This window comes from Cryptomeria japonica, chromosome 4 (assembly GCF_030272615.1).
Source record: "Cryptomeria japonica chromosome 4, Sugi_1.0, whole genome shotgun sequence".
Classification (NCBI taxonomy): Eukaryota; Viridiplantae; Streptophyta; class Pinopsida; order Cupressales; family Cupressaceae; genus Cryptomeria; species Cryptomeria japonica.
In genome coordinates, this window is record NC_081408.1 from 732,473,712 (window position 1) to 732,498,177 (window position 24,466).

Consider the following 24,466-nt stretch of genomic DNA (forward strand, 5'->3'; position numbering starts at 1 on the left):
CTTTCTTTGTATGTTGTAATTTTGCTTTGAAAGATTGCTTGAATTTCATTATTTTCTCCCTTGGTGTTTTTATTTGTGAAAAAAGATGTGTGACCTTTCCCTTGTTTTTGGTTTAGCTTTTTAATTGTGTTTTGGGAGTATTCAAGGCCAAAATCACCCTTGGGAGGGTAGAGTGGCCTTGGGGTGGAGAGTTGCTTGACAACCTTAGAGTGAGAGGCTCTCTTTGGAAGAGAGTGATCTCAAGGGATTTTTATGACCCCTGCTACATAGTTATTGTTTATGCATTTGGGGGTCATAATGGGAGATATTATGGCTTGTATGCCTTGGGGCTCATAAGGATGTTGAGACAAGTTTGGAACTTGTGATGTGCTCTTGGTTGCCTTGTGATGGCCTTGTGTTCTACTATTTTGTAGTTTCTCCTCAAGGTACTTAGTCCACTTCCACCCATGTAAAAATCACATTATGTGATGGTGTTAAGCCTTGGGATGGGAATGTGTTTGTTGTGAGATTTTCATGCTTATTTGTGTATTGCTTGAGTGTAACCCATCTAGGTCTTCATTCTCCAAGCTCGGGGGTGGCTTCTAGTAAGCCTAGGTTGGGAGGTGAGCCTGCATGGTCACAACCTTAAGACTTTGCATTGCAGGTTTGCCTGGAAAGGAAGGAAAAGAAAAGCTAGGAGTTGCTACCTTTATTTTTGTTTTAGTTGCAAATGAAAATTTTTTTTTTTTTTTAGGCCCTCATTTAGTAGCAATGAGAGGCTAAGTTGGGTATTCACCCTCTTTGTAAAAGTTACTATATTGAAAATGAAAGTATTCTCTATTCCATGTTTTATCAAAAAATGAAATGCATTCTTCTATTAAGTTGTTATTGTAAAATGAAAATAATTATGGAATGAGCTTTCTATAGTCCTTGAGTTAATATTTGTTGAGCTTATGTTTTTGGAAATAAAAGTTCTTTCTATCTTTTTAAGCATATTGGAAAAATAATGGAAATAAATGAAATAGAAAAGCATCAATTCTAGTAAGATAGAAATAAACATTTAGTCCTATTTATTTATTTCCAAATGCAAAACATGGTGTAATAGATATTAGTATGAAAAATAATAATGCATTTAGCATAAGGGTAATATTTCAAATGATTTCTAGTCTATTCTAGTTGCTGCTGTAATTTATTTAATTCTGTCATTTTTTTCCTTTTCATTATTGCAGAAAATAAATCTAGATTTAATAATCTACCTCTAAAGTTCACTATATGTTTTTGAAAAAAAAAAGAGAATTTAGTTAGATATGCATTTATCTACCTTAATAAGTTTTAGAGAATATAGAATTAACATAGAGGGAAATCTAGTTATTTTAAAATATTGAACAAAAAAAAAACTAGTTAGTTTAAATGTTTTATATTAAGAATAAAACAAAAGTAAAATCTAATATATTCATATTTTAATGGATCATATTATAAATATTTATAGAAAAAAGAAATGCATATCTTTTATTAAGTTGTTGGTTTTCCTTATTACTTACTAGTCTTAAACATTAATTTATGCATTCTTTAATGAATATATATACTCTCCTATTTTTATTTAAAAATATATATATAATTTTTTTTTTTAAATGTATCACCAAAACCCTTGCCCGAGGTTACCCCGGAGCCGAGGCTCCCATGGGCGCCCGGGCAGCGTAGGCCCTCTATGGGCTGCAACTCACAGAGGCACTGTGGGCTGAGGTCCAAAGGGGCACCACAGCGTCGCTGTGGGCCGCGACCCATAGGGGAAGTCGTGGCCACCACTGTGGGCCGCATCCCACAGGGACGCCACGACGTCACTATGGGCCGCGACCCGCAGTGGCGCCCCACAGTGCCGTTGTGGGTGGCACCATCTGCACCACTGCCTCCCCTCTTCATAGTCTACCATTAACTAAAAATTCCACGGCCACTGAGTAAGATTTGCCGCCGTTGCTTAGGTAATTTGCCTCTGCCATGTTTGTTGGACCTGCATAACACAAACCCTAACCTGAAACTTTGGGCTAGGGTAAAACATGAAGTAGGATATTTAGTTGGGGTTATTGTAGTTTTTATAAGTTTTCTATTATTTAGGTTACATGTTTATTTTAGTATTTTAGTTAAAAAAAAAATTACATGGGGGGAAATCCCCACATGTGTTCTAGTTAGGGTTATTGATTTAATTTAAAATGGGCATATAGTTTTGTTACTTCATTTATTTTAAATTAATTAGTTCTAGATTCTAATATATATATGTTTGTTAATAAACTTTTATAGATGTTTAAATTTAATTCTTTTGGGAGTTTTATTTTTTTTAGAATTAATAAACGACTTTTGTGAGTTATTTAGCCATAGGGGATAATTTTTAGTCCACCTTAATTTTGACTTTTTGAAATTAAATTTTATAGGGCAATTTATATTATGAATTTTCTTAACCCCTTTTGTCGAATTTTTAGGTGCATTATATTTATTGCTCAATTGATTATTAAATTTTAATAATCTAAGTGATAGAATTAATTTAATTAATTCATGGAGCATTTAAAAGATTATTTTAGAGTATTAATATCCCTTGTCATTTTAGTTGCAGACTATTGTTTAAATTAATATATTAATTAATGAAATAATAATGATTCTTTTGGAGAGTTATACTCCGCATTTAATTTATTTTTGCATGCTTGATTAAGTTAATTAGATTAACTATAGTAAATAACTATTTGATTTCCAAAGTTTAATCATAGTTAAGACAAGACTTGATTATTGCATTTTTATTTTAGCATAATTAGTTTTTTATTAGGATGTTTTAAAAAAATTTGTTGTTCCATTTTTGCCGAAAAGTTTGGGCATGATAGTTTTCCTGTGATATGCAGAAAGAATTTGAGATGTTTATGATTGATGAAATGATTTTTTTCTTAGGTTTGTATATTTCACAGACTAAAAAAGGTATATTCATATCTCAAACTAGGTTTATGAAGTAATTGCTAAAGAAATTTGGATTAGATGACTCCAAACCAGTTGGAACTCCTATGGTGACTGCTTGTAAATTGTCCAAGAATGATGAATCTCCTAAAGCTAATCATACTTTGTACAAATATATGGTTGGTGGACTATTGTATCTTACTCAAACTAGGTCAAACATTATGCATGTTGTGTGCATGGCTGCTAGATATCAAGTTGATCCTAAAGAGTCATGTCACTATTGTGAAGAGGATATTCAGATACCTAAAGGGAATTGTAGACTATGGATTATGGTATCCTAGTGTATGTGGGAAAAGCGGGCCAATAGAACTCAAAATGTGAAAAATGGAGTTCTAGGGAGCCTTGCTCACACACCCATAGGACTTCTTGGTACAAGCTATGGAGTCATGAAGCATGGCTCAACTTCCCAAGGATGGTTCCATGGTTCTCTATCTTGCACGGTCCCTCAAACCAATGTTTTTTCTCTCAGATCACTGAGCAAAATGGTTTAGGGATGGCAAATGCAAGAACGAGGGATGCTTTTGTTGATTTTAAGATGAGATGCATCCTAAGCTATGCATGATGTTGTAAATGCAATAAACTAGCTATAAGATGACAAGGTTAGTAAACAAGACTATCCTAGCATACTATATTAGTCTATGATTTAAGCTAAATGATAAGGAACATACTCTAAATTTACATATTTAGATTAATTCCTATTTAAAAGAGAAGCTAAATGATGAGAATAAAATGAGATATGAAAGCTTGAATGGATTCAAGTATAAGTGTGATGCTAAAGACTTGGATCATAAAAATGGAGGAATGAGAGCTCTATTTATAGCAAAAACAGGGCAATGGATGGTCAGGATTGAAAGAGGCAATCAAGGGCCAAGTTTGAAAGTTGGGAATCCATGTTTGCAATTGGCACCAATGAAATGGTGACAATTGTCAACATAAGGTTGGTTGAGGGGAGACGTAAGAAGCATTAAATGCTTGAGAAGACGTCATGGTTACCCCAGGGGTTAAGGGTTAAGGTTAGGTTAAGGTTATCCATTGGATAAAGCTTTTACCCAAAGGATAAACTCTTGTGCAAAGGTTTAAGGATAACCATGGTCAAATAAATAAATGCTTGATGAGACCCTTGGGTTAGATGGAGGTTGAGTTTATGGAAATTCTTTAACCATGTAAGAGGGTTGAGTTAACCATGTATGGTTATGAAGACTTTTGGGACAAATTTGTAAGAGTCCTTCCAAATTTGGGGGCATTCAACAAGTTAGCTTGTTGAATGGATAAAGGCTTTAATGCATTTTGAAGACTTTGCTCCAAATTTGAGAAGTGACCTCCTCAAATTTAGGGAAAAGGGATAATGGATGGGTTTGGGTTAATTAATTAGGTTTAGAAGAATCTAGAAGAGGTTAGAAAGAGGGTTAGGATGCAAGTGGGAGGTGTAGGATTTTGCAAGTGGGTGAGGGAAAATAGGTTTTAATTGAATTTAATTCAATTTGGTTGTAATTAAATAAATTAGATTTATTTAATTTAGGATGACTATTTTAATTAAATTTGAATTTAATTTAAAAAGTGGACAGGGGCTTTAATTGAATAAAATGAATTTATCCTATTAAATGGTATAGTGAATTTAATTGAGTAATTTACTTAATTAAATAGAGGAATGTGGATAATTTAATTAAATTGGATTTAATTAAATAGAGAAATGAACATAAAATATTCATTTAGGAATATGGTCATTTTTATACGTCTACACCTAGGAATGATGATTTCATGCTTTGTGCGTATATTGATGCTAATTGAGCTAGCGATTTTGATGACGGGAAGAGCACTACCAGTGGACCATTCTTTTTGGGTAATAAATCGGTTTCATAGGCTAGCATGAAACAAGATTCAATGTCTTTATCTACTGCTGAAGATGAGTACATTGTTCTTGCTAATAATTGCAATCAGGTAGTTTGGATGAAGCAAATGTTGAAGGATATTAGAGTAATTTATGATGAGCCTACTGTTATATACTATGATAATGCCAATTCTATCCACATGTCAAAGAATCTGGTGCAACATTCAAGGACTAAACATGCGTCAATCAAATATCATTACTTGAGAGAGCAAGTCAGTGAAGAGAAGGTGAAGCTAGAGTATGTATCTACAAAGAAACAAATTGCTGATATTTTCACTAAACCTTTGCTTGTAGATACATTTGTCCATTTGAGAGACAAGTTAGGTATATCTACCCATCCTGATGAGAACTAGATGCATTAAGTTACATCAATCCGTTGGATTTCAGAGCTTAATCTCTTTATCTAGATTGGTGAGTTGGTGTTGCTTCTCTCTTGTAGTAGTCTGTGTTTTGGGGAGAGAGGTTCATGTTTCTATTTGGTTTTCTATTTTGAGAGATTTGACATTGTTGTCAAAGGGGGAGAGAGAGATCATGTGAAAAACTTCTTTCTAAGTCTTGATCTTAGGGGGGGTTTGCTAGAGATATCTTCTTTTCTTTGCATTGATTTCTTTTCATAGTCATATGTTGCAATGAATGCCAAAGGGGGAGATTATTGGATATTTTCATGAATTTCTACTTTTGGGATATTTTGTTGTCATTGATGTCAACATATTCCTATGTATTGCTCCGATGATACGAGATTGAGAATATTTTATGATATGGTTTGTAGTGTTGGTTTGTTGACCACTGTTTTGCAGAGTTTGCTATATCCTGCAGTATACTCTGGTGTGATAAGATCTGGTGCTGATCTTTTGGGATATTTCTTATGATGGTCTTGTGTATCTTCATTTTATATGGATCATTATTTAGTACTTTGTAAGTTATCTTTCTTCGTGACAGTTTCTGATTGGTTGTCTTCTTGAGCTTTCAGACGTTGTTCGATGAAGATCTTAAAAGTGATGTTGGTGCAACTATTTTTTATGATTCTTGTTAGACAGTTCAAATAACCACAAGATAGTTGAGAGGGTAGGGTGAATCAGTTGTCACAGATTACCAAAACCATTAGAAATTTAAACTTTAATACTGGAACCCAAAACATTAATAACAGAATAGCAGATAAACCAATTAAGCATAAACAATAATCATAGAATAAATACTACACACATAAAACCAATATTTGTAGGTGGAAAACTTGGTAAAGGGAAAAACCATGGTGGGAATCCTACCCATAGTTAGATAATACTTATGTAGTAAGTATGCAAATTACAATTGAGGGGCCCACACTTGCAGGAACATCAATAGCCTAGAGCGCATTGCTCATCACAAAAGGAGCCTCACTGACTAGATAGAAATCTAGACTACAATTCGGAGAAGTGTTGAACTACAAAAGATATCATCTCCTATGCCTGAGTATAGTTCTGGTTAAGCTCAATACTGGAGGAATAAATCCTCTCGCATAAACCCAATTTGATCTACAATGATCGACCAACTCCTCTGCCTGAATGATATTACATTATTCGCACAATACATTCCTTGACCATGACCTCTAATAATAACCATGATGATCTACAATGAGATCTTACATCTATATACAAACCCTCAACCATAAACAATCTGGTTGGCCACCATACAATAAACTAATTACATAATTACAAACCATGTCAGCCTAAGACCAATCAAATAATATCAACATATAAGACATCATGAAAATACATCAATAGGTCCTATCCACATGTTACATTAAAGTCCATCCATAACCTAGATCAACCAGGACCAAGTATAGGTCTACATGCTACAAAAATGATCTCCATCTGCCAATTCTCAAATATGATCATCAATAGCATCCATAAACTCCACTAGAAGCTGAACCAACACCACTTATGCAATTCATAAAAGATCTCCACCAAATGCTCTGTCAGTGAAACCCTCACCAGAACTAGAAACCAAGCTTGTAGGCAAGTAGGATAGCATCCGATCACTAGAACAAAACCAATTGTCCAAATATGAGCATGAGTATCATGAACAAACCAGTTAAATCACCAAACTATACCGGATCATGTTGGATCCAAGTTAACCAGAAACCACTCAACCTACCGAGATGAGAAGGGTGTCGGTAAAGAATCCAAACAATTAGTGTTGGAATCAATGAGAAAACATCAATGCAACACATAATCAATTCTACCGAATGGCCAACAATCTCCCCCTTTAGCATTGATGGAAACACTAGATTTGAAAAACATCTAAGTAACAGAAATGCCAAACAAGTCTCCCTAAATGGAAGACAGCCAACAAACTCCCACAAAAATATCTGAATATCAATATCTCCCCCAGTAAATAATATCTATGTAAAACTCTAAATTTCTTTTCCCTTTTTAGTTTCACAACAATATCACTTCTCCTTTCTTAATTTATTTTTCACTTTCATTTTTCTTTTTTACATCAATATCATTCAACCTTTGACATCAATGCCAGAAATCTAACAAAAATATCAAAGCAAAAACATAAACTACTAAATCAAAAAGTTGACTACTCCCCCTAAGTCGTAGCATCCCACATCAGTGCTAGAATGAATAGTATCTCCCATAATGCATGTTGGACTGATGTGGAATAGCATCAATCAAGTCTCTATCAGAAGGGTTGAAACTCCCAATCAGTCTCTCACGTACTCAAATAATCACTTGGGCAAAGGTTTAGTGAAAATATTTGCAATCTGCTCTTTAGTGTTCACATAAACCAGTCTAACTTCATTAGCTTCCACCTTCTCCTTCAAAAATTTATACTTGATAGATATGTGCTTTGTTTTAGAATGAAATACTGAATTATTTGATATATCAATGGTAGGAGAGTTATCATAGTAAATAGCTACCAGTGCATCACAATCCACCTTTATATCCTTCAACATTTTCTTCATCCATAAAACTTGTGTATAGTTAGTAGCAGTAGATATTGGAAACCAATAATACTAAGAGGGGGGGTGATTCAATATTATACTAGAATAGTGTAAAGTAGAAAATCGTGAGCGAACCCTAAGTGTTCCCCCCCACCACTCCAAAAAGAGGGAAAGGGGGTCACTAGGGTTGACGGTTTTCACTTAGGAGAGACTTTACATTCAAAAGAGGGGTTGAAACCCACAAGATCCAATCCCACACAATGAAAGATTGGATTCTAAATGAGTTTCAAGGGTTAAGACAGCAAGGCTACCCTCTTTTGTAAAGAATGTAGATAGAAGGATTGAACTAGGAATGCATGAAAAGTGAGAAAGATTCACTTATAAATAGAGATAGGAATATGGGATGAAGCTGCAGACCTGGAATTAGCAGTAAAATGTCGAGACGGTATTGTCCTGCAAATTTGAGTGAAAGTTGACGGGACGATGGCACCCGACGTGCACACGGTCCTCCAAAAAATCCGTGAAACGAAGGGGGATCTTTTCGTCTCTGCACAAGGATTCCAGATCTTCAATTACAGCCACGTACCTGCAACCTACACACAGAAAAGTGAAGATGATTGGGGGGTTAGGGATTAGGGGTTTGCCCTTAGGTCAAACCCCGATTTTGGAATTAACTAAGAAATGAGAAATGCTGTAAATGTAAATGATTGTAATGTAATAAAGTACCAATACCTTATTGTAAGAATGTTTGTATTCTTACATGCGAAGGTGTAAATGTTGTTGTATGTTGTATGTTGTAAGTGATCTCCTCTTCAATGGTTGAATCCTTGTCTTGAATGCAACACTTAGCCTTGAATGGAGACTTGGAATGATCAATTGCTTGAAGGAATGCTTGAATGCTTGAATGTTTGAATATTGCTTCCGCCTTTTTTTTCCATCTTACCAAAATGGGAGAGGAAATGTAGTTTATATACTTGTCAATTAGGGTTAAAAGACTGATTTTTCTGACCTTAGGCCGACCAGGAAAGATTATTTTCCAATTTGCAAACATAAAGACCCGAAGCCCCATAAGAGACTGGGCCCAAAATAGGGCCAGGGACTAGGGCACTGGGCACCCTAGTCCTGAAGGACCAAGGCACTGGGCGCCATGGTCCCACCTCTAGGGATAGCAGGGTGCAAGGAGGATCAGGCCAGGGTGCTGAAAAATGCAGTTTTTGATGTCATGAACAAGTTTCGGGGTCTCCATTTAGGTGCAGTCTTGCGTCACCATCGTGAAGATCCAAATGCAGTCAAAATTGCAAGTGTCACAATTTTAGGACACTACATTTAGCCCCCACTTTAGCGGGAGTATAAGCGTACGCTCATACTTCCGGTAAAGTACAAGGAAACAACATTGAAAGACTTTCACCATGTCAAGGAGGCAAGATACACCAAGCCCCCAGTGGACTAAGGATCTTACGACTCCAATTGACAAAGTAAAAGGGAAGATAATGAGGGAGAACCATGACTATCAGTAGTAAGGTTCCCTCACTATGAGTCACGTAAGAAAAATACCAAAATTTTTTTAAGGCAAAGCTAAGTTCGCCAAGAAATTTTTGAGTATCCTGAAGGGATAGACGGGGTGTATGCCCCCCTACATTAAAGTGATCGTACACGCCTCAATGGGGGTGATTGCTTTAAGGTAGTGATACACATAAGAAATGAGAAGGGACAAGAGCACGTTATCACAAAGATTTAGCCCCCAAGTGTGAGATAAACCCAAGGATAATAGACATGAAACACAAAGCACAAGGTGACTTCACTTTCCTCGGGGTCAGTATGTTGTATGATAATTCATGTATATCATTTGTATGTATGCATAATTGTTCTTCATTCCCCAATCAAGGAAGGTCACCTAGAAGAAGGGAACACATGTGTCTTTTGAGTCAACATGAGAGAGACCAAAAGAGATCTCAATGCTTTGCATCGTCCTCAAGTAGACAACACTAAGGACAACAAATAGAAGAATGAGAATAACACATAGAAGAAGTAACACAAGAGAGGAGGAGAGAGTCTGCTATGCTAATGAAACTAGTCTAGCACGTCATCTACCCCCCGATCTTGCTGATCAATGTTTCGGGAAGGTAGGGAACACGCTAGAGGAGGAACATCCAACATAGCAGATGGAGCTATCACAAGATCCAAACAAAGGCTATGTTCATGTTCCAAGCCATGTTATTCTTGTCTAGGAGCTAGGATAAGTGCCTTAGAAAATTCGTTAGATAAATGGTTATCAATATCAACAAGTTCATATTCACTATCAGAAGCAAGAGAATTAACATTTTCATCATGAATAACATTTTCATCTATATCATCATCAAGATTTATAAAAATAGGATCTTTAACTCACACAGGGTCAAGATCATCATGCATTTTATGTTTAGGAGATTTTGGAGAAAATGGAATAATGCTTGTTGAAGGTGTTTTTGGGGATTGCAAAGTTTCAGAAGCAACTGCCTAAGCTCTAAGACGATGCTTTCATCGACGTTCACGTGCAAAATGATTTCGTCTAGTCTTAGTAGGAAGTTGAGAAGATTGAGGAGGAGGAATGTTCTCATCCTTATTACTTGAGTGTTTAGGTTGTGGTCTCTTAGGCTGGATAATAGGAGAAGAAGAGGGTCTCTTCTCTCTATAAAAAGAAGGAGGAGGAACTACTCCATATAAAGGAGGAATATTTGGTTTAGGAAGAAGACCAAGTCCATCATGACGAGGAGGTATAGGTCTACTTTTAGAAAGTTTATTAGACATAGACATAGTCACATCCATAGGAATGGGTTGGCAATCTTCTTGAGGAAAAACATTAGTTTTATCTTTCAAAGGAAGAACTACCTTCTCAAGAACGATAGGAATATCAAGTTTGGGTGTTCTAGGTTCACTTAGAGATAAGATCATATCTGTTTTCCACTTTTGATAAGATTTGAAAAGATGATCACTTCGTGGAGGAAGAGATTGGAATTGTTTAGGCCAAAAATAATCAATAGGAACTCTAGAAGTTCTTTCAGCTGGTTTAAAGAGACTATGATTGATAGTAACAACTTCACCACTATGGGGAAATTTCAAACACTTGTGAATAGGAGAAGCAATAGCTTTCATGGAAGATAGCCAAGGATAGCCTAGCTTCACACAAAATTGTTCAGATGAAGGAATAATAGCAAAGTTCACATCAAGGGATTTGTTACGGACCTCAATAGGTAATGTAATAGAACCAATTGTAGGAGAAGAAAATGCATCAAATAATTTCACAACCACATCTATTTTTTCATAGATAACTTGATTCAATTGCAAAGTAAAAAGAAATTCTTCAGTAATAACATTAACCATGCAAGCAGGATCAATAAGCACTCCACGAAAAGGTGTATTCTTGACTTTTGCAACTATGTATAAAGGACCATCAGGTGCCCTGATAGTTTCACTGGAATCAAATGTGATGGAAGGTTCTTTAGGGTTTTCTTGCTGCTCTACAAAGTTAATCACATTCGGAGTAATAGACACAAGACCATCAGATGAGAAAGAGGAATCATTAGCCTCAATCACATTAGAGGTATGAGAAGGTAATGGATCAGTAAAAATCTTAAGATTTTTGTTAGGAGGAGCTACAAATGTATTGCCTTTATCATTCACTCCAGAAACAAAGATAGTATTATTATCAATCAAATCTTGAATTTTACCCTTTAAAGCAAAACATTTTTCAGTATCATGCCCAGGTTGATGATGAAATTGACAAAAGGATTTGTTATCAAAATAGGGTGAATTAATCTTTGTAGGATCGATTTGCTTTATAGGAGGGAGAGTAAGCACATTTTGTTCCAATAACTTATTCATAATACTATGCAATGATTCATTCAAAGGAGTAAACTTTCTCTCTTTCTTGAAGAACTTAGAAATAGGAGGCACACCTGATGCTGCATTCACATTGTTGTTGATGATGTTTTCATTGAATTTAATGGACTCTCTATTCGGTTTAAACTTCCCAAATGGTTGTTGAATACTATCACCCTTATCACTCGAAACCATAGGATTTGCTTGTTCCATTTGACTCACAGTCAGTTGATAATTGTGAAGAGTTGCACACAACTATTGGAAAGAAGTAAACTCAGAAAATAGAAGTTTGTCTCGAATATCTTTTTGTAAATTAGAAATAAAGATTCTTTGAATATCATTGTCAGGCACTGGAAAAGAAATTTGAGCATACAAATGCTTATATCTACCAATGAAATCAATCACTTTTTCTTTAACACCTTGTTTACAATGCATTAAATCAATCAAAGTAACTTTAGGACTTATATTGTTTTGAAATTGTTGAATAAAAGCATTTGCAAGTTGTTCGAAAGAAGTAATAGAATAAGAAGGCAACGAGCAATACCATTGCAGGGCTTTATCTCTTAATGTCCTAGTAAACAGTTTTGCAAGCAACCTTTGGTCATAAGCAAAATTGGTACATATTGTTTGAAAAGTCTTAACATGTGTTAGAGGATCTCCTTTACCATTATAAAGCTCCAAATGCGGGATTTCAACATGTTTAGGAGGGATAGATCAAACAATGTCAAGAGAAAGTGGGCTCGCAACATCAAATGTGGGCACACTAAACTTAGATTGATTCATAGAGGCAATTTGTTGTTGTAAAGAAGAGACAGTTTGTGCAAGATTGTTAATGGTCGCTTTAGTCAAAGAGCTCATATTAGACGTGTTAGATTGAGATGGAGGTATTATGTTATTGAAAGAAGGTATTGATTGAGAGTAAGGTGGCGGGACACTATGATAGTTAGTCATAGGAGATGATTGGAAACAAGGAACACTACAAGGAGGAATGGAATGGTTGAATGAATTGCCCCCTTGCACCAGGTTCATTTGTGGAGATGTAATAGGAACACTCATTGAAGGAATGAAAGAAGAAGTCGGATTAAATGAAGGAAGAGGGTTAATTGAAGAAGAAGGATTGCCCCCATGACTGGTGATCATAGGCGGAATGTCTTGTATTGAAGTGGTCATTATGTTTGATGTAAAAGTAGGTATGCTAGCAATAGAGGTTGTCAAAGGAATAGAATGATTGACTTGAGTGGGAGGTTGTGTATAACCTAAAGTTTCAGCACAACTCTTCATAGGCATCACATTTGAATCCACAATGTGTGCAATACCACGCAAAATATCAATTCCATTCTTATCACTTTGAACCATATGTTTTAGACCCTCAATTAATGAAAGAGCTTGACTATCGGGATACTCTTGAGACATCCATTGTCAAAAATTGTCAAATTGGTTATCCAATTTTGAAAGTTGTTCTATAGAAACCTCATGGAGAGCTTCTTCATCATTAAGAGGATTAGAGGAATTACCCATGTCCTCATTAAAAAGGCCATTCAAATTAGGTTCCATCTCCTCGGTAATTAAACCTTGGAAAGACTTAATTCTACGGCTTCGTCTAATGGGAATAGTGTAAGTAGGGCTTATTGTTGTAAAACTCATGCACTAGAGAGGGAGAGAAGATTTTGAATTTAGAGGTAGCAAATTTCAATAAAATCAGCCAATCTCCTAGATTTAGGCTGTTAAATGCAATCATGACAATCTCCCGAAATTTCAAAAAAAATGTCAGGGACCATGGCGCTCGGGGTGCACACGGTCCGCGCAACTTTTTTTGAAATTTGCAAGGATGAAAGTTATGATGATTTTAAAGCTAATCTGAAAAAATTGAGTGATTTTATGATCTGTAGATAGGCCAAATTAAAGTTGCAATCTCAAAATTGAACCCTACCAAGATTGTTGAAAAATGCAAAATTTGAATTTTGAAAAAGAGAAGGAAACTGAAATTTTGAATTTTATGATTTTAGAGGGAATACCAAAAGCAATGCAAGTTTTGAAATTTAAAGGTTGACTCAATTTCATGCAAAATTCAATTTTGAAAGCGGAAATCAAAGTTGGTGTAATTAAACACTTAATTTCAAAAGTCACAAATTGCAAGAATTTGAATAAAGCACTGAAATTTTGAATGAACACCAACACACTTTTCAGATTTAGGACAGTAAGAACACAATTTTGACACAAAATTTCAATTTCAATAATTTTTTGAATGATTAGAAGACTTAATCCAAGCAATCCCTAGACCAACTTTGACTTTAATTTTGAAAGTGTTGTAATTGATAAAATCAGCCAAAATTCTGGATTTTAGCAGAAAAATACAGTAAGATCTAACTCCCGAAATTTTGGAAAAAATGTCGGGGACGATGGCGCTCGGGGTGCACATAGTCCTCGCAAATTTTTTCCAAATTTTCAGGGATGAAAGATATTGTGATTTTGTTGCAGAATCCAAAGTTACAGCTGATTTGGAGATGTTTTGATCAGTGAAATTATCAGTGAAAGGTTGAATCAAGAGGGTTTCAAAAATTAGGGTTTTGACACTTAACCACTTAATTTTCAGAATTAAAGCACAAATATGAATTGACAATTTGTAATAGAAGGATAGATTTGAAACAAGCATTAACATTTAGACATTTCACAAGCTTAATTACTAAAAAGAAAATTTAGGGTTTTTATGCAATTAAACTCTAAACTTTGCAAAATATCAAACATGGAAATGTAATCAAAGGCATCCAATTTTCAGATCTAACCATGAATAATCAGAAAGGATGTTCACGTCGGGTTCACCAAAATGTAAAGCGGAAAATCACGAGCGAACCCTAAGTGTTCCCCCCCACCACTCCAAACAGAGGGAAAGGGGGTCACTAGGGTTGACGGTTTTCACTTAGGAGAGACTTTACATTCAAAAGAGCGGTTGATACCCACAAGATCCAATCCCACACAATGCAAGATTGGATTCTAAATGAGTTTCAAGGGTTAAGACAGCAAGGCTACCCTCTTTTGTAAAGAATGTAGATAGAAGGATTGAACTAGGAATGCATGAAAAGTGAGAAAGATTCACTTATAAATAGAGATAGGAATATGGGATGAAGCTGCGGACCTGGAATTAGTAGTAAAATGTTGAGATAGCATTGTCCTGCAAATTTGAGCGAAAGTTGACGGGACGATGGCGCCCGGTGTGCACACGGTCCTTCAAAAAATTCGCGAAACGAAGGGGGATCTGTTCGTCTCTGCACAAGGATTCCAGATCTTCAATTACAGCCGCGTACCTGCAACCTACACATAGAAAAGCGAAGATGATTGGGGGGTTAGGGATTAGGAGTTTGCCCTTAGGTCAAACCCCAGTTTTGGAATTAACCAAGAAATGAGAAATGTTGTAAATGTAAATGATTGTAATGTAATAAAGTACCAATACCTTGTTGTAAGAATGTTTGTATTCTTACATGCGAAGGTGTAAATGTTGTTGTATGTTGTATGTTGTAAGTGATCTCCTCTTCAATGGTTGAATCCTTGTCTTGAATGCAACACTTAGCCTTGAATGGAGACTTGGAATGATCAATTGCTTGAAGGAATGCTTGAATGCTTGAATGTTTGAATATCGCTTCGGCCTTTTTTTTCCATCTTACCAAAATGGGAGAGAAAATGTAGTTTATACACTTGTCAATTAGGGTTAAAAGACTGATTTTCCCGACCTTAGGCCAACCAGGAAAGATTATTTTCCAATTTGCAAACATAAAGACCCGAAGCCCCATAAGAGACCGGGCCCAAAATAGGGCCAGGGACCAGGGCACTAGGTGCCATGGTCCTGGGGGACTAGGGCATTGGGTGCCCTATTCCTAAAGGACCAGGGCATTGGGAGCCATGGTCCCACCTCCAAGGACAGCAGGGTGCAAGGAGGATCAGGCCAGGGTGCTGAAAAATGCAGTTTTTGATGTCATGAACAAGTTTCGGGGTCTCCATTCAGGTTCAGTGTTGCGTTGCCATCGTGAAGACCCAAATGCGGTCAAAATTGGAAGTGTCACAATTTAAGGACACTACAAATAGTAGATTTTATCCTTAACAAAACATTCATGCACCAACTAATAAACCAGTATAAACAAAATTGAAAGAAGTAAAGCAACCAATAAGCCAAAAACATAAATGAGAATCATAAAACACAAATTTATACATGGAAAACCTCAATAAGGAAAAACTACAGTGCGATTTGTGACCCACAATATCAATCCACTAGCCATATGAAGAGATATTACAATATATGATGGGCTTTCTTTTGTAGGAAGGATTATAGCCTAGAGCACATTGCTCAATCACAATAGGAGCCTAACTGACTACATAAAATTCCAGACAACAATTTAGAGAAGTGTGAGCTGCTAAGATAGCATCTTCTATGCCAAAATACAGTTCTTATTTAAGCTTTATCTGTTCTGGTTGAAATCCTAAACCCCTTTACTAGAATAACCCTTACAATAAATTACTCACATACATAATCTCTCTAAATAATTACATTCACATATCCATCACCATATTCTAGTTCTCTTATTCCAAAATGATCTAATCAATCTACCCTATATACCCTATACAAATTTATGCCTTATGTCGACTTACAAAGATATATACAATATCCGATTACATGTCTACCATATAACAAAAATGAATAAACATTAAAATAAATTGCCGATGCTAGAACCAAGATAAATCGACCTTCAATACCAATAACCTTTACTATACCATGTCGACCTGCATTACTAGTGACCAAATAAATCTTTCTCACCTATCAGTGTTGGTTTCGGTGCCGGTGCCAGTGTAGAATCTGTGAAGTGTGTGCCAATATACCATATGAAGTCAGAACCCAAAATCATGTTGCCATCAATGAGAACATAGTGAAACCAACCAATAGAGTGTCAATTGCCAATAGTAAAAACATGCTCAGCTTCAATAGTAGATAAAGAAGTACATGACTACTTCTTGCTGATCCATGAAACTAATGTATTTCCAATAAAGAAACCTCCACCAAAATTACTTTTCCAGTCATCAAAATCTCTAGCCCAATCAACATCTATATATGCACATAAAGTAAATTTATCATCCTTACGGTACCACAAGCCATATTCTGATGTACCTTGCAAGCATATAAAAATCCTTTTCACTGCCATCTCATGATTTTCTCTAGGATCACTCTGAAATATTGAAACAATAAAAACAACATTCATAATGTCAGGCCTAGTCCAAGTCAAATAAAACAAACCTCCAAAGATAGATTTGTATCTTGTAGGATTTACTGGTGCAAAAACATCTTTTTTGTGTCAATTTCTCACTTGTAACCATAGGACTACTTACCAGTTTAGAATCTCCCATACCAAATTTCTTCAATAATTCCTTTGCATATTTAGTTTCGCAGATGAAAATACCTTTGTCAATCTGAGTAATTTACAAACTTAAGAAGAATTTCATCTCACCAATCATAGACATTACCATATTTAGTTTGATAGATGAAAATACCTTTGTCAGTGCTCAGTTTGAGCAATCTGCAAACCTTTAGCATAATTAGTTTGATATATGAAAATACCTTTGTCAGTGCTCAGTGATTACCTTAAGCTTGCCAGAAGGGATCACTTCATTTTCAATCTTACATTCTGGGACCAATCAGTGTAGAATAGTGATTGATTGATCTATAATCGCCTTGTTTGTGGTTCCCTCCTTCATTAGTTTCTGAGAAGCCATCATCATTAGTTCTATGGGACTCATCTTTGTGATGGTTTTCTTTTCCACTAGAGAAGTGTCAATTGTCAATAATGATGTGCCATCAACTATTTCCCTGTCAGATTCCCTTGTTTTCTTTGATGATTTATCCTTTATTACTTCCTCACTTGCACTGGTGGCTTCACAACTTGGTGTAGTTTATGTAATTGTTGGTTTCTCTCTAGGAACAATATCCTCAACCTATACATTTGTTGGCATTCTACACTCTAGTGAGAAATGACAGTGTTGTCATTGATGGCAACCTACCGACATTCTTTAGGAAACCACCCAACATTCATCTGGTAAAGACACTGATAGGCACCAGCACCAGCAGACACTTCATCGACAGTGACAATAATGCATACCAGCACTCCAGCTGACAGGAATAAAACTTTGTTTATTGTATTTAATTGTAAATATATTTTTGTAGAGATGACATGGCATATTGTAATAGACTCATATATGTATGAGATCTTGTAAATCATTTATAGATATAGATGATAGAGGATGGAATAGGAAATAAAAATGAGCAAATAATAAGGGCAGATTTTGTATAAGGTTTATGTTATAGTATGAGCTTAAACCGATACTGAACCTAGCATAGTTGACGTTGATTTGAAGCAGTACATTGTATTGGATTTTCATAATCCATTTTGTAAGTCAGTGAGACTTATATCTTATGATTGAGTAGTGAGCTTGAGGAAGTTGGCCTTCCCACATGTGCAAGCCCCTCATTGTAAGTAATATCCACTCATTGGCCAGTGAGTGAATATTGTGGGTCAGAAATTCCACTAAGTTTTTTCCCACACTGGGTTTCCTCGTTAAACATCTTGTGTTATGGTGTGTTTTCTATGTTGTCATTATTGTTCCTGTTTATTGCATTAATTCTTATTTACCGGTACATTGTTTTGGAATGTAAATTACTTAATAAGGTTAAATAATTTGTTAACCAGTTAGATATTGATTCACCCCCCTCTCAGTATCTTTGGGACTATCATTAATCCTAGCAATTAGTATCAGAGCCTGGTCCTCTATTTTCAAAAGCCTAATAGCTTGATGAAGATTCTGACACCGATACAGATGGAGAACTTAAGAAAGCAATTGGAAGGAGCTCTTGTAGACTATGATTCAGAGAAGTTGAAGAATATCAAACTTGAAGATGATCTGAGGACTGCACAAGAATTCATTCAAGGACTTCAGGAGAATCTTACTATTGCTAGAAATAGGAGAAAAGAACTTCATGAGAAGATGTAGAATGACAATAATGAAAAAGAAACTCTTAACGAGCTTGTGAACAAATTAAGGCAGAACAACATGACTATGAGGAATGAAATGAAAGAAATGACTATGAGATTTTGTAAAGACATTGAAGGTAGAAAGAAGAATGAAGATGACTTGACTACGAGACTAAATGATGCTGGTAATGAAAATCTAAGACTCAGTCATGAGAATGATATGTTGAAGACAAATCTGATTCACATGCAACATGATAAAACTGAACTTATGAGATAGATGGGAATTGTGGAAAATGAGCTAGCTAATTTAAATCAACATAAAGAGAAATTCAAGAAAAGTTTAAAAGAACTTGATGATATGCTAAAAAGTTAAAAACCTAATGCAGATACTAATTTACTTGGATTTGAAGTTTGTGAAAGTTTTGGTACTACAAACAATCATGATCATAGTAAACTAGTAGGACAACCTAATGCTTCCAAATTTAATGGGAAATGCTTTAACTATAACAAGTATGGTCATAGAGAAAATAAGTCCAGATCTAGAAACAATCAGAACATTAATGCACCTACAGGTCAATGTTCCAAATGCAACAAAGTTGGTCACAATTCAGAAAACTGCAAAATGAATGTAAGATGTTATGCCTGTGGAAGATTTGGGCACTTATCTAATCAATGCAGAACACAAATTGCCACATGATATGAAAAGGCTATTCAAAAGAATAATGTGACTTGTTATGCTTGTAACAAGATTGGAGATATTGCAAAATTTTGTAGAAGCAAGAATTCACTGGCAAACAATAAAGGACCCAGTTTGAAAGGCAAAAAGAAGGTTGATGAGGTAAAACAATAATTTTCAAGACAATGGATTAGAAAGATAGATCAGAATGTCGATGAGACAATTCCTTCACCGATAGAATAGAGTATTACTCCACCAGCAGGAGATTCTTCATCCAACTAAGAAGTAACCCTTGCGGGTATTGCAACAAGTTGAATATCATGTAGTTTACCCTTGGTTGATGGTGTGAAGATGAATTTCTTCTCTACCGGAAGATGTGTTAAGTTTCACTTAACCGGCGAGCATTTATTGTTGTTGTTGAATAAAAATTTCATTATAAATCATCGGTTTTCCCTCTTTTTTGATTCACCGAGAATTCAAAATTTCAGAGATCACAAAAATTTGAGCAAAGGCATTGAAGGCAAAGAAATGAAGCGATTTCTTTCAAGAACTCAACCTTTATTAGGCAGCTTAAGGTATTTTTCAAATGGCTTCCTCTTCTGCTCCAGAATTTATTGAAAATCCTATTGTTGTGGAAATTGTAAAATGCCCTAGGCCCGTTTTTAAGATCATTCCCGAAATAGCTAAGCAAAATGATTCCATAGGCACATTTTCAAAAATTCCTAAAGGTGTAGCTTATGCTGAAGACTATAGAATTTACATTCACTGCAATATTGAGGAATTAGGTTCTGAGGAAGTATTGAAGATTTTTAGAACCATTATCTATGATGAAAATGGTAATGTCAAACTCGAGCATAAAATTATTGAGACCTTAGGTTTTATGGAAATCTTGGACATCCCTGAATTTCCTGAGGTAGTGAGAATTGTCCTTAGCAAGGTACATGGAAGAATTTCTTTGGCTAGATTCAATTCACAAACTCACCAAGGAAGTAATTAGGGCAGTGACAGGTTTACCCTCCACTAGTACTAGGCCTGAAAAAACAAAGAAGGTACCCAACAACACAGTCATGACCTTAACAGGAGCAACATCTAATAGTAGATCCCTAAGAGTAAATGACATCAAGGATATAAATGTCAGATTCATAAGTATGATCTTAGGTTACAAAACCACACATGCAAATAGACTCAATTCAATTTCTAGTCGTTGCATTAAAAGTGCTTATGATATGGTAAATAATGATGTAAAAACAGATGTGTGTGAGTGGATAAAGGATGAATTAATAGACAACTTGAAAAAGATAAAAGGTGATAAGAAAGCAACATTTCATTTTGGTAATATTTTGGTATGTCTTATGTTTTATTTGTCAAAAGAAGTTCCCAGTATTAGAAACAAAGATTTTGGATATGACATACCTGTAGGTAACCAATTGCAAGAAGCCTTCACCGACATGGGTACTAATAAGGAAAACAATATAACTGAGTATTTCAAAACCTTCCAAGCCAAAATGAAAACAAGAGAGAGACTACCACAAAGTATTGTAGACAAATATGATAAGGAAATCTTCTTTGTGATTAAGAAGGATGAAATTTGGATGGAAGCAGTTCTTCCTAGAACTGTATGGGTAACTACAATGGGGTATGAGGCTAATGTAAATATTATTGAGACTTATGCTAAAGCCCTGTTGGAAGCTCTTAGAGAAGCAATAGAAAAAGTGTTTGGTGGTGCAGAATCAATTGAGAGTTATGTAAAAACACTGAAACAAAGGAAGAAAAGAGAAAAATACATAAGGAGTGCATCTAAACAAGTAAAGGAAATAAAAGAAAATGTTTTGAACCTTACTAGAATTAAGGAAAGTGAATTGGAAGGATTACAATTAGAGGCACATATCTCAGTGGTTGGTACATCATCTAAAAATGAAATACCTATTGAGTTTAAGAGAGTTGACAGGAAGAGAAAATTTTCACTGGTACCCTCTCCTTCACCCAAGAAAACAAGGAAGAAGCAACAAGCGGTAAGACAACCGGAAAAGAAGTTGACACCCAAGAAGAAACAAAAAAAAGTGATACCACTTCTGGATAACTTACAGAGTGAAACCACTGATGAAGGTTGTAGACACCTAAAATTGTCATGTATAATTAAATAAATATCTTTATTTATTTAATTATCTTAAGCCTAATTCTTCTATTAATTAAATAAATCTCTATTTATTTAATTAATTCATTTATCCTCTTCTAGCCTTATTTCTCATTTAAATAAATACATTTATTTATTTAAACTATCCTTTTCCTAAATTAAATAAATATCTTATTTATTTAATTGATCCTACTTCCTCTATTAATTAAATAAATCTTTATATATTTAATTAATTCATTAACCTTTTCTACCCATGACACATGCCATTCATCTCTTAATTCATACACTACCTACCCCTTTCATTATTTTATTATTTATTTTACCTACCCTCTAATCATAGCCGACCTCCTTTTACACCTCTCAATCTTATCCCTCCATTTCATATAGTGTCTTCTATATAAGGAGATGCTTCCTTCATTATCAACCCTAATCAATCATCCTAACTACTTGATCAATTGATGACACTACGCTTTTGAGCATATGTGATCCTACTTGCAACCACATTTCCGTTCTTTGTTGAGCTCTTGTGCACATAAAATCTAAGAGCAAATATATCAAACAAGATCAATGGAGATAGAAAGAATGGAGATCCAAACACTATTGGACATGTGATGGTATAATCTTTGTGATTTCATTTGATTTGCATTGTCTTAGGTAATCTTCATATGTTATGGTGGATCTTTGTTGTTGTTAGGCTAGGGTTTTGTGGTTGAATTCATTTAGCCTTTCAATATTGTTATTATTGTTATCCATTTTCACCATATACAAAGGCAACTTGGCAAATGTGAGAAAACTGTATAATACATTCATTGATTCTGAGAAGGAAAGTGTTGAAAATAGTATTATTCTACATCCGGACATCTATAAGAAAGTAGTAATTGAAGTTGTAGGTGATTTACCAAATGATCTATATAGGAGGTTAGATGCAAAGAGGATTACAGTAATGGAGTTAGATAAGAAACTTAAGGTTGAAAAACTCCTAGCTGTACATCTGGTTAACTCGAAAGGGGAGATTGATGAATTGATTTGTGAAGCTAACAGATCAATTTTTGCAAGTTGTCACCAACAAGTGAGCCTAATGGCTGGCAGAGTAAATGAAATTGCAGAGGAAACAACAGACAAATGGGATTATTATTTTGTAGAAAAGGAAAAATAGGAAGAGCTGAATAGACCTAAGAAAACATTCAAGGTTTATCAAAAGGACAAGGATAAGGGGAAAGGTAAAGTTGGTGGAATACCAAACATTAAAATAACTAACAACTTACCACCACCCTTGGATACTACACTAGCTACTGAAAATGTTGACAGAATGCATGAGGATAGTAACCCTGAATAATAAATTCTACTCACAATGAAAATTGATACTTAGGAAGTGAACATTATTGTGGATAGAAATTGAATCAAAAATTCTATTCACTAACCTTGAATCAGAAAATATTGAGGTTGGAATATAAACAAAGAAAGTAGAGCAAATAGTTCATACAAAACAACCTTTGGACAGTGGAATAAATACTGGTAGTCTAGATGCTGGCACAAAGAAACTGATAGAGATAGAGATATCGTCTGTGGATAACATAGAGAAACCAATAGAGGCATAGGTACATGTTGAGATAGTAAAACCGGTAATCACCGAGAAACCCAAACCATTGCTAGTAGAAATGCAAACTCAGACTGATCCACCGAAGGTTGATACAAGAAAATTGGTTACTAATACTTCAAGCATTGAGATAGTAAAAGCAGTTGGTCAGACATCAGGTACTTCACTAAGTGAATTCAAACCTACAAATGTGACTGAAGTACTTCAGGACTCAATTAAAAAGATAACTAATTATAATGTTGTGGCCTATAAGGAAATTGATATTACCATACCTATTCTTAAGATGATTACACCAAAATGCAATTTAGTTGATGTAAAGGATTGTTTAAGTCAGTTAGACACATTGTCTAAATTCATTACTAGAAATATAATAACAGTTGATCAAATAAATGAGGAAAAATTCAAAGAGAAGATAGAAAAAGAAAAAGAAAAAGAAAAATTATTTGAGGAAACAATAAAGAAGTGCATGGAACACATTAACACACTTTTACCGGCACTGAATGCAACAATTTTGGAGTATAAGAAACTATACAGAGAAACATGCAAGCCACATTTGTTGACCCGGGACATTGAAAAAGTAATTAGCAGAGTACAGAAGGAGATTGATGGTATAGATGATAACATCATTGGTTCATTCGAACCTATATTAGTTATAGAGCAAGAGATAGCAATATTTTAGGAAAAATTGGAGAAATTGGAGAAAGAAAAAGAAAGGATCAAGACAAATGCCAGAGAGCTGAAGTATAAACTTAGTCCTAAATTGGATAACCTTATCTCTCTAAGGAATGAGATCTCTAAGGCACTAATTGAAGGAGAAAGATCACTAGAGGAGCATATGCATCATCTCACTAGTACAATCCAAAGAACTGAGGTAACCATGAAGGATAGAAATAGATTCATGCAGATTTTAAACTTGGTTTTCGATGATATATTTCAGATTGTAACCAACTGGTTACAAACCTTAAGGTGAAATTTTACACTCGTTTGACAATTTTTGACAACCTTTGTCATTGATGACAAAGGGAGAGTAGTGAATATAGAAAAATTGCTATTCAAAGGAGATCATCCGCTCAGGGGGAGCACATATTTTTGGTACATTTTTGGACTTCATTTTTGGAAACAGTTTTTTGATTTTTCTCATGAGTGTTGCCATCAATGCCAAAGGAGGAGATTATTGGCATTCTACACTCTAGTGAGAAATGATGGTTTTGTCATTGATGGCATCCTACCGACATCCTTCAGGCAACCTACCCAAATCCTTCAAGAATCCACTCAACATTCATGTAGTAAAGACACCAGTAGGCATCGACACTAGCAGACACTTCATCGGCAACAACAAAAATGCATATTGGCACTCCAACCAACAAGAATAAACTTTTTTTTATTGTATTTAATTGTAAATAT